This window comes from Lytechinus pictus, chromosome 2 (genome assembly GCF_037042905.1).
Source record: "Lytechinus pictus isolate F3 Inbred chromosome 2, Lp3.0, whole genome shotgun sequence".
NCBI classification, from domain to species: domain Eukaryota; kingdom Metazoa; phylum Echinodermata; class Echinoidea; order Temnopleuroida; family Toxopneustidae; genus Lytechinus; species Lytechinus pictus.
In genome coordinates this window covers 13,670,209-13,681,937 of record NC_087246.1, presented here as the reverse complement: position 1 = coordinate 13,681,937, position 11,729 = coordinate 13,670,209, and the positions used below count along the sequence as shown (strand labels likewise).

The 11,729-nt window shown below is 37.8% G+C and overlaps 1 long non-coding RNA gene across 2 annotated transcripts; it reads left to right on the top strand.

Annotated features, from left to right (window-relative positions):
• The first annotated feature begins 1,192 nt into the window (after positions 1–1,192).
• LOC135156789 (uncharacterized) lies at positions 1,193–10,880 on the top strand. Of its 2 annotated transcripts, none has more exons than XR_010295818.1 (3): positions 1,193–1,278; positions 6,719–6,924; positions 10,502–10,880. It is a non-coding gene; the product is annotated as an uncharacterized LOC135156789 (long non-coding RNA). The 2 variants fall into 2 exon arrangements; XR_010295820.1 differs by lacking the exon at positions 1,193–1,278 and adding an exon at positions 1,971–1,988.
• Positions 10,881–11,729: the final 849 nt, after the last annotated feature.

Genomic DNA, 11,729 nt, shown 5'->3' with positions numbered 1-11,729 from the left:
AAATTTTAACTCAATGCGACACAACATTGATGTGCACAGTATCGGGATCTTGGGAAAAAATAAAGGGAGCGGATGATCCGGGGGGGGGGGGGGCACTCAGTATATAATTGCATAGTGGGTATGTGCCGCGGAGGGGACCCCCATTTTTACACTCAAATTTCCGTTCCAAGGCATAGCATTTTTGTATTGAGAAAAAGAACAAAGAAAGCCGCTCCAAAGCGTAGCATTTTCTTCTTATCGAGAAAAAAAAAGAAGAAAGATATCCGCTCCAAAGCTTCGCATATTTTCCGTTACGCCGTTCCGGTCGCATTGATCTGCTACGATGAGCTGCAGTTTTGGTGACAAGCGGCCGCAGAGCGCTATCCGACCATCGCCTCTGCGCTAGCGCACCCTGCGCCCGTATGGGGCGCCAAGTGTCCGCCAGTGAATTCCGTCCAAATCACGGCATTCCGTACACAAAATGTGTTTTTATTCAGACGAAAATCATTTCGTCATGACGCTTTTTTATTTCGTACACAAAATTTATTTTTTGTCACACAAAATCAATTTCGTCTCGACGAAATGCACGAAATCAATTTCGTCTAGACGAAATGTAATTGCGTCCACAAAGTTTATTTGGCGTGCCATACGAAATTAATTTTTATCAAACGAAATGGCGCACCAAATGTCCGATGGTAAATTCCGTCCAATTCACGCCATTCCGTACACAAAATGTGTTTTTGTTCATATGAAAATCATTTCGTCATGATGCAGTTTTATTTCGTATACGAAATTATTTTTTGTCACACAAAATCAATTTTCGTCGAGACTAAATGTAATTGCGTCCACAAAATTTATTTCGTTGCGATGCGAAAATCTATTCCGTCGACGAAATCATTTTGTGTCAAAACCACAAAAAAATTTCGTTGACGAAATGATTTTGTGTCAAAACACAAAAAAATTTCGTCGACGAAATGATTTTGTGTCAAAACACAAAAAAATTTCGTCGACGAAATGATTTTGTGTCAAAAGACAAAAAAATTTCGTCGACGAAATGATTTTGTGTTTTGAGTCTTTTTGACATAAAATCATTTCGTCTCCTCTGTCTCGAAGGGGACATAAGAAGGTCGCTGATTGGCTGCACCTTGCTCAAGCTGTTTTCGCTCCGGGACGATCACACTTTTTCACAGCTCAGATTGGCATGTTGGTGAACTTATTAGCTTAGATTTCACGTTATTATGCCTACATGAGCTGCATACAACTGCTCTAATCGGTAGGATGTGGACGGACATTGCATTCGTAAGTTCAGCTATGTTTTCGACTTCAAAATTACGTTGAAAAAAAAAAGGGAATTCGTTAGTCGTTACCAAACTTGCATTTGCAAAAAGCTGTGTAACAATACTAGTCCCGTGTATTTAAGTTTATGTACTGTAGTCAGCAGACCATTGGGGGGGGGGGGGGTTGGTCTTTTCTGCACACCTAAAAAGTAAAATGGTTATGAATTATACAGGTTGAAGATATTTAGGCCTTGATCTTAATAAATAATGTAAAATTCATTCCGAGCAAAATGCTGGAAATTTCATTGAAATTGGATGACAACAAAAGTTATTGATGCCTGGCCGTACATGCCGTATGAAACTCTAACGTTAGGCTACTCCACTCAGTGACTCACGCGTATTGCGAGGTTAGTATTAGTATACTAACCTCGCACCATTAACCACGTTTGGCAATGGATTTCTAACTAGTGGGTCACGCGTGCTGTGATCCCACTTCTGGTGTCCACAACACACAACTTCTATTGCTTGATTTTTCTGTGCGCGGCGGCATGTAATGAACCCTTGAGTGACTAGGCCTAAAAAACTCAGGCAATGGTTCGTATAGCCAGCCATTAATCAGTATAGGTGAAGCAGAGGTTAGCAGTAGTGAAGTGTAGTGGAGCTTACATGAACCATCGCCTGCTGTACTAGTATAGTTGTGGTAGCCCTGGCCCCACTCATTACTAGTTCGAGGTTAGTGGCTACATATAGTTGCTACAGTACATGTATAGATCTATAGTACTAACCTCGTACACCGAACTGCATTTGGCCCTGGATTTCTGTGAAGTTGGCAAACATCGCTTCATTACAATACAGAATTAATATTTGCCGAAACTCCTCGCTACTCACCGGGGCGCTTTGCGGTGAGTAGCCATAATACAAAAAGTCAATAGTATATTTTTAATTAAATCAAAATCATATTTAAAAAAAAAGCAAATTTGATTACTTTGGAGTTTGGACTAGAAAGTGACTTCGCGTGTCTCTTCTTTTTACGCAAATAAAAGGAAGCCAGATGGTGGCGCTAATAAATTTCACAGCCTTGATTCAGGCTCGCTTCAAATGCAGCTCCTCGGTAATTATGCCCCCGCAGACAAAGTCCGGAGGGGGCATTAAGCGTTGCCCCTGTCCGTTGATTCGCCCGCCCCCCCCACTTGGTTTCCGCGCAATAAATCGAAACATATTTCGATTTATATATATTGATTAAAAAAAAATTGGTGTGTAGGTATGTGACACCATAGTACAGGCTAACTTTGAATTCGGAGTCTGCAGGTCCAAGGTCACAGCTCATGAAATATCCGAGTTGGTTTCCACATGATGACTTATGAAATATTCTACATATTTAAACGAATTTGAGTGTGTAGGTAGATGACACCAAAATACAGGTTAAGTTCGAATTCGTAGTCGGCAGGTCAAAGGTCACGGCTCATTAAATATGCAATTTAGTTTCCACATGATTACTTTAAAAATATTCTACATATTTAAACAAATTTGAGTGTGTAGGTAGATGATACCAATACAGGCTATGTTCGAATTCGGAGTATGCAGGTCAAAGATCACAGCTCCTTAAAGATATCTTATGAAATATGCAACAGATTTTTAAAAAATTCGGGTGTGTAGGTAGATGATGATGATGATGCACAGCATTTTTACAGCGGCGTAACAGGGTTCGGTGGCCAGGGGGGGGGGGGCAAGAGCCAAAAATTTCCCGGTCATATCATGGTATGAATAGGCGTAATGGTGTAATAAGGCGACTATTTTGAGAAATGCAGCTCCTTGGTAATTATGCCCCCGCAGACAAAGCCTGGAGGGGGCATTAAGCGTTGCCCCTGTCCGTTGATTCGCCCGCCCCCCCCCCCACTTGGTTTCCGTGCAATAAATCGAAATATAATTTGATTTATATATATTGATTAAAAAAAATTTTGGTGTGTAGGTATGTGACACCATAGTACAGGCTAACTTTGAATTCGGAGTCTGCAGGTCCAAGGTCACAGCTCATGAAATTTGAGTTGGTTTCCACATGATGACTTATGAAATATTCTTCATATTTAAACGAATTTGAGTGTGTAGGTAGATGACACCAAAATACAGGTTAAGTTCGAATTCGTAGTCGGCAGGTCAAAGGTCACGGCTCATTAAATATGCAATTTAGTTTCCACATGATTACTTTAAAAATATTCTACATATTTAAACAAATTTGAGTGTGTAGGTAGATGATACCAATACAGGCTAAGTTCGAATTCGGAGTATGCAGGTCAAAGATCACAGCTCCTTAAAGATATCTTATGAAATATTCAACAGATTTTTAAAAAATTTGGGTGTGTAGGTAGATGATGATGATGATGCACAGCATTTTTACAGCGGCGTAACAGGGTTCGGTGGCCAGGGGGGGGGGGGGGCAAGAGCCAAAAATTTCCCGGTCATATCATGGTATGAATAGGCGTAATGGTGTAATAAGGCGACTATTTTGAGAAATGCAGCTCCTTGGTAATTATGCCCCCGCAGACAAAGTCCGGAGGGGGCATTAAGCGTTGCCCCTGTCCGTTGATTCGCCCGCCCCCCCCCCCCACTTGGTTTCCGCGCAATAAATCGAAATATATTTCGATTTATATATATTGATTAAAAAAAAAATGTGTGTGTAGGTACATGACACCATAGTACAGGCTAACTTTGAATTTGGAGTCTGCAGGTCCAAGGTCACAGCTCATGAAATATCCGAGTTGGTTTTCGCATGATGACTTATGAAATATTCAACAGATTTATAAAAATTATGGTGTGTAGGTAGATGACACCAAATACAGGCTAAGTTCGGAGTCGGCAGGTCAAAGGTCACGGCTCATTAAATATGCAATTTAGTTTCCGCATGATTACTTATGAAATATTCTAAATATTTAAACGAATTTGAGTGTGTAGGTAGATGACACCAAAATACAGGTTAAGTTCGAATTCGTAGTCGGTAGGTCAAAGGTCACGGCTCATTAAATATGCGATTTAGTTTCCGCATGATTACTTTAAAAATATTCTACATATTTAAACAAATTTGAGTGTGTAGGTAGATGATACCTGCAATACAGGCTAAGTTCGAATTCGGAGTATGCAGGTCAAAGATCACAGCTCCTTAAAGATATCTTATGAAATATTCAACAGATTTTTAAAAAATTTGGGTGTGTAGGTAGATGATGATGTTGATGATGCACAGCATTTTTACAGCGGCGTAACAGGGTTCGGTGGCCAGGGGGGGGGGGGGGGGAGGGCAAGAGCCAAAAATTTCCCGGTCATATCATGGTATGAATAGGCGTAATGGTGTAGTAAGGCGACTATTTTGAGAAGGCCAGAACTTATCTTTAAAAAAAGTTGCGAGCGAGCGAAGCGAGCGAGCAATTCTTTTTTACCTTTTTAATACAAAAATCCAATTTTGTGATAGATTTTGACATGATATCCAGATAATAAATTTATTTAATTCTTCTCTCTTTAGATTCCTTTTTTGTCACGGTGGTCTGTACGCGCCACTGTGAAGAGGATTATTTGCGGCAGTAGCGTGAAGAGTATAGAACATGTGCCAAAAGGCTGCTTTATATATATATATATATATAAGTCCTGAGCGAGCGAAGCGAGCGAGAAAAAAAATCAACTTTTCATGAGAATATAACTTTGAGCTATTTTTTAACATATTCAGTAATTAAAATCATATCCTACAATACTTTTCCAACAAAAAAGGAGGTAATTCCTCCTTTTTTTTTAAATATTCCATTTTCAGTAGCCAAATAGAGATGAAAATTATCCTATTTGGGAGGGTAACCATGGACCTGGGCCTTTACTGTGTATTTACAGTAAACTCTTACTAAATGAACAAATATATTAAAAATTTGGTTTACCCTACATAATAATCCTGGGCTACTTTTAGATTGCATAGCCCGGGGGGGGGGAGGCTTTTTGGTCCCCCTCTTCAGATCTCCGTCGATCGCAACGAAAACCAATACACACGTCACCATCAATGTAATCTGCAAGCATGGAGCTAAGGGTGTATCGCTGATTTTACAGAATTTAAATTTATTTTTAATAAATTAATAATGCTAATTTATGCCTAAATATAGAATTCTCTGCTTTAAAGGTAAATCTCTAAATAATTCCCCAAATTCTATGATTTCTAAACAAATGTGCTCCTGAAAAAAATGGTAAATCAAATTTCTAATCTTATGTATTTTATTGGTTTTATAATTCCATACGTATTTCTTAGTTTTGGGGCCTTATGTATTTTATTGGTTTTTTTCAATGGGATCACTTCGTGGTACTATTCCAATTATAAAAAGCAAAGATTTGATTATTTTCAACCAATCAGTGCAAGAATAATGATGCATTTGTCAATTATGACTGAAAACAGAATTTCCATTGGATTAAATATGTATACAAAATAATATTTTTTAGCAATTTTTGGTCCAACATAAACTCATAAAATGTTGGGTAACTGCGTATCCGGGCGTCTCGAATTTGGTCTCAAAAGCTCTGCGAGAATTGAACGGAAAAAAAAATTGTGGTACCTCGTTTCTCATTGTGGACTTATCGTGAAAAATGTGGATAGGGGGGCTTATTAAGCCCCCCCCCCCAGGGGCTAGATAGGGTTAATATATCATCATGAATATAAAAAAAAAAAAACATTTATTTTGTTGCAAGTCACTGGAAAAGGTTTGATTCCTAAATAAATATTATTCTTCATGTATTATCAAATATTTAATTGAAAAATTTTAAGCTATCTTTTCATTCGATGTATTAAGCACTATATAAAAGCGGATTATTATTATTATTATTAGGTTTTATCATAATTTTACTTTTTGAAAATTATGCTATTTTGTGACTAAGGCTACGTTTCATGTACTTTCCACCAATAGTATACGATATCAATGGATTCTAGTTAATCCTTTTGGGTAAGATTGGAACTAACTCTGTGTTTGGTAGATAAAGTTATATGACTAACTTGTCCAAGTGTTGAGAAACGGGCCCCTGCTGAGTACATGTAGGCCTAGAGTTTTTATGCCCCCACAGACGAAGCCCAGAGGGGGCATTAAGCGTTGCCCCTGTCCGTCCCCCCCCCCCCCCACTTGGGTTTCCGCGCAATAACTCGAAAAATATTTAATGGATTTAAAAAAAATTTTGGTGTGTAGGTAGATGACCACAAAATACAGGCTAAGTTCGAATTCGGAGTCCGCAGGTCAAAGGTCACATCTCATTATATATGCAAGTCGGTTCAAAGGTCTGAGTTTGTTAATTATATATATATGCATATTGGTTTCTGTATGATATTAAGTTCAATCATATTGATGAATGGATTTCTGATCGCGTTAAGCAGGGGCATCTGTGTCCTTTGGACACGTCAAATTTTCTTAATTATGTGTAATTGATTTTATGACATGTGTTTACATTTGCTGCAGATTCCCATTCAGCCGTTGGACTGAACCGGTACTGTAACACAGTATGGATGGTCAATATGAAGCGAGCTTCATTGAATTCTTCCAAGAGCTTTGTACTCCGTTTTGCTCATTTTGAAGATGGTAGCTTTGACAGGACTGGGCAAGTGACACGTCTTAGACAGGATGCTGTCCCAACCATATTTGATTTCCTGCCTCGTCTTCAGAAGGTAGAGTAGATCTATATCATACATGTGTTCTAAAGAAATATTTTCTCTGTATTATCTACCTTTGGTTTGATAGAACATTGCTTTAAATATTCCATTTTCAGTAGCCAAATAGAGATGAAAATTATCCTATTTGGGAGGCTAACCATGGACCTGGGCCTTTACTGTGTATTTACAGTAAACTCTTACTAAATGAACAAATATATTAAAAATTTGGTTTACCCTACATAATAATCCTGGGCTACTTTTAGATTGCATAGCCCGGGGGGGGGGGAGGCTTTTTTGGTCCCCCTCTTCAGATCTCCGTCGATCGCAACGAAAACCAATACACACGTCACCATCAATGTAATCTGCAAGCATGGAGCTAAGGGTGTATCGCTGATTTTACAGAATTTAAATTTATTTTTAATAAATTAATAATGCTAATTTATGCCTAAATATAGAATTCTCTGCTTTAAAGGTAAATCTCTAAATAATTCCCCAAATTCTATGATTTCTAAACAAATGTGCTCCTGAAAAAAATGGTAAATCAAATTTCTAATCTTATGTATTGGTTCTATAATTCCATACGTATTTCTTAGTTTTGGGGCCTTATGTATTTTATTGGTTTTTGTCTCGCCTGCATAGCAGAGCGAGACTATAGGCGCCGCTTTTCCGACGGCGGCGGCGGCGGCGTCAACATCAAATCTTAACCTAAGGTTAAGTTTTTGAAATGACATCATAACTTAGAAAGTATATGGACCTAGTTCATGAAACTTGGGAATAAGGTTAATCAAGTATTAGTAAACATCCTGCTCGAGTTTCAGGTCACGTGACTAAGGTCAAAGGTCATTTAGGGTCAATGAACTTTGGTCAAGTTGGGGGTATTTGTTGAATTACTATCATAACTTTGAAAATTTATGGATCTAGTCCATGAAACTTGGACATAAGGTTAATCAAGTATTAGTGAACATCCTGCCTGAGTTTCAGGTCACATGACCAAGGTCAAAGGTCATTTAGGGTCAATGAACTTTTGCCAAGTTGGGGGTATTTGTTGAATTACCATCATAACTTTGAAAATTTATGGATTTAGTTCATGAAACTTGGACATTAGGTTAATCAAGTACCATTGAATATCCTGTGCGAGTTTCAGGTCACATGACCATGGTGAATGGTCATTTAACCCTAAAATGGCCGGGGGGGGGTTGAATCAACCCCCCCCTCAACATTTTCGGCGATCATTCCGCCGCGCGAATTTTTTTGACCGCGCCACTCGCAGAGTTTATACTTTCAAGTCTCGCGCATCTTTTGAGATCAAATTTACGACGCCCGGGTACGCGGTTCCGAAATTACGCAACATTTTGTAAGTGCATGTCAGACCAAAAATTGTTCTAAAACATGATTTTGTGTACAAAGTCAATGCAAATTGAGTTTTCTCATCTTATTCATAAAGATATGATTATTTTTACTTTAAACAGCTGAAAGCAACTGATTTTAGCATAATTATGCTTCAAAAAGGTTGTGCAATAAATCTGGTGAAAAAAACAAAGAAAAACAAAAGGTTGAAAAACAAAGAAATACATAAGAAATTCATAAAACAATAAAATACATAGGAAATTGATTTCCAAACTGAAGTTTTTTTCAATTGCCATTGTTAAGAATGCTACATAGAATATTTTTACCAAAAATTAGCATTCTAGGAGCTTTATTTAGTGAATTAGAGCAAAAAGTATGATTTATGCATAAATTAGCATAATTAATTCATATAAAATAAAATCTTATTATTTTGGAAAATTTTACCATACAGCCTTGTAGATTACATCGTACACTACCAGCATGCAAATTTTTGCGGCGCTCGCGCAATCGGCGGCCGAGATCTCAGGGGGGGGGTTAAATCAACCCCCCCCCCCCCGGCCACAGAACAGCCAAAAAAGCCCGGCCTAGTTAGGGTTAAGGTCAATGAACTTTGGCCGTGTTGGGGGTATATGTTAAATTACCATCCTAGCTCTGAAAGTTTATGGATCTAGTTCATAAAACTTGGACATAAGAGTAATCAAGTATCACTGAACATCCTGTACGAGTTTCAGGTCACATGACCATGGTCAAAGGTCATTAAAGGTCAATGAACTTTGGCCGTGTTGGGGGTATTTGTTGAATTACCATCCTAACTATGAAAGTTTATGGATCTAGTTCATAACACTTGGGATATAAGAGTAATCAAGCATCACTGAACATCCCCTGTGAGTTTCAGGTCACAAAACCAAGTCAAAGGTCAGTTAAGGTCAATAAACTTAGGCCATGTTGGGGTAATTGTTGAAGTGCCATCATAACTTTGAAAGTTTATGGATAGAGTGAATGAAATGTGGACATGGGTGTAGTTGACAGTCTTAAGTCTCCGTTCAAATGTCATTTATGGTCAATGAACGTGGTATTATGTCATTATATGAATGATGTTTTTGTGAATGATTATTTTATAGTAGTTTTCAAAGTTAGCACTGCTGCTATATTAAATTGCGTAATGCAGGCGAGACTGCCAGAGGCGTTCCACTTGTTTTTCAATGAGATCACTTCGTGGTACTATTCCAATTATAAAAAGCAAAGATTTTATTATTTTCAACCAATCAGTGCAAGAATAATGATGCCTTTGTCAATTATGACTGAAAATAGAATTTCCATTGGATTAAATATGTATACAAAATAATATTTTTGAGCAGATTTTGATATTATGGTATTGTAGATAATGCCATGGGTAACGCGCGTGCCAATTTTCGTCGCGATTGCGAGATCAACGGCCGAGATCATAAGGGGGGCTGAATCAGCCCCCCCCCCCCCGTCTTCTTAGGCGTCGAAATAGCCCAGTCTATTTAGGGTTAAAGATAAATCCCTAAATAATTCCCCAAATTCTATGATTTCTAAACAAATGTGCTCCTGAAGAAATGGTAAATCAAATTTCTACTTTTATGTATTTTATTGGTTCTATAATTCCATACGTATTTCTTTGTTTTGGGGCCTTATGTATTTTATAGTTTTTTTTCAATGGGATCACTTCGTGGCACTATTCCAATTATAAAAAGTAAGATTTGATTATTTCCAACCAATTAGTGCAAGAATAATGATGCATTTGTCAATTATGACTGAAAATAGAATTTCCATTGGATTAAATATGTATACAAAATAATATTTTTGAGCAATTTTCGGTCCAACATGAACTCATAAAATGTTGCGTAACTGCGTATCTGGGCGTCTCGAATTTTGTCTAAAAGCTCTGCGAGAATTGAACGAAAAAAAAAATTGTGGTACCTCGTTTCTCATTGTGGACTTATCGTGAAAAATGTGGATGGGGTGGCTTATTAAGCTTATTAAGCCCCCCCCCCCCCCCCCGGGGCTAGATAGGGTTAATATATCATCATGAATATTAAAAAAAAAAACATTTATTTTGTTGCAAGTCACTGGAAAAGGTTTGATTCCTAAATAAATATTATTCTTCATGTATTATCGAATATTTAATTGAAAAATTTAAAGCTATCTTTTCATTCTTCTATCTGTTTTTGTTCAATATTTCTTATATGTTTCTTTTTTTTAATTCATTCATCTCGTACAGAGTTCATCCAAGCCAAGGAATTCCCCGAAAGAAAGACGTTTTGATTCAGCAAACAACCTCCCAGATACTGCAAAGTCTTCAGCACCTTCATTTCTCGAGGACCACTCCTACTCAATATCAGAAAGTCCAAGAGGGGTAAAGTGGAAGATAACAGCAATAATGGACTATTAAAAACTTGGAGAAGAGGCTGAAACCACACAGCAGAAGTCCCGCCGTGTACATTACTTGCTCTTAAGTTTGGACAAACATGACTCGCAAAACTTTACAACAAATAATTTACGCTATGTGCATTCTGATTATTTAAAATAGCTCAATGAAAAAGTTTACCACTGGGCATGTAACAAAAGTGCATTCATTAAATTTGAACGTGTTGCAAAAATGATGTCTTACAGTATATTCATTCTGACTTAGAATGTCAGAAGAGAAAAAAGTTTGTGAAAAGTAGGAATGACAGCAAGCTGACAGAAGAATAGAACAAGATAGAACAAGGCGATAGTTATGAATGAGCTGTTGGATAGAGACAAAAAGATGAATTAAGAATGGGGGTGATAGAGAAAGAGAGACGGGTGTTGGGGGAGCCTGTGATCAATGCCTGAGAAAGCGAAGATTACCATAATTTTTTTAAGGATTTGAACAGTCAGGAAGAATCTGGGTTTTTTTTTCTGTTGGTATTTCTCAAAATACTTGTATGTTTTATGTAACGAAACGGGTATAATCCTTCGGAAGTTTCACTCACACAGAAAATATTAACTAAACAAAAGAAAAAAAGCCAAATAATTCACTGATTTTCAATTGTTCAGTAACTCTCATATCCAAAGTGCCCCCCCCCATCATTTCAATGTATTGGAGAGAGAGTATGAACGGGACATGGCTGTCTGCAGAAAAAAAAAATACGGGGGGGGGGCAAAATTTTTTGGGGATATGTGCAAGGGAGCGAAGCGACAGCAGAAAATTATTTTGCAATATATGCGAGAGAGCGAAATGACAGAGAAGAAAAATGCAAGAGACAAGAGATTTGGGGAATATGTGAGAGGGAGCGAAGTGACCAAGCAGAAGAAATGTAGAGGACATAAAATTGTTGGGGTATGTGAGGGAGCAAAGCAACCGATAAAAAAAGCAGGTCAAAATATTTTTTGTGAATGATTATTTTATAGTAGTTTTCAAAGTTAGCACTGCTGCTATATTATATTGCGTAATGCAGGCGAGACTGCCAGAGGCGTTCCACTTG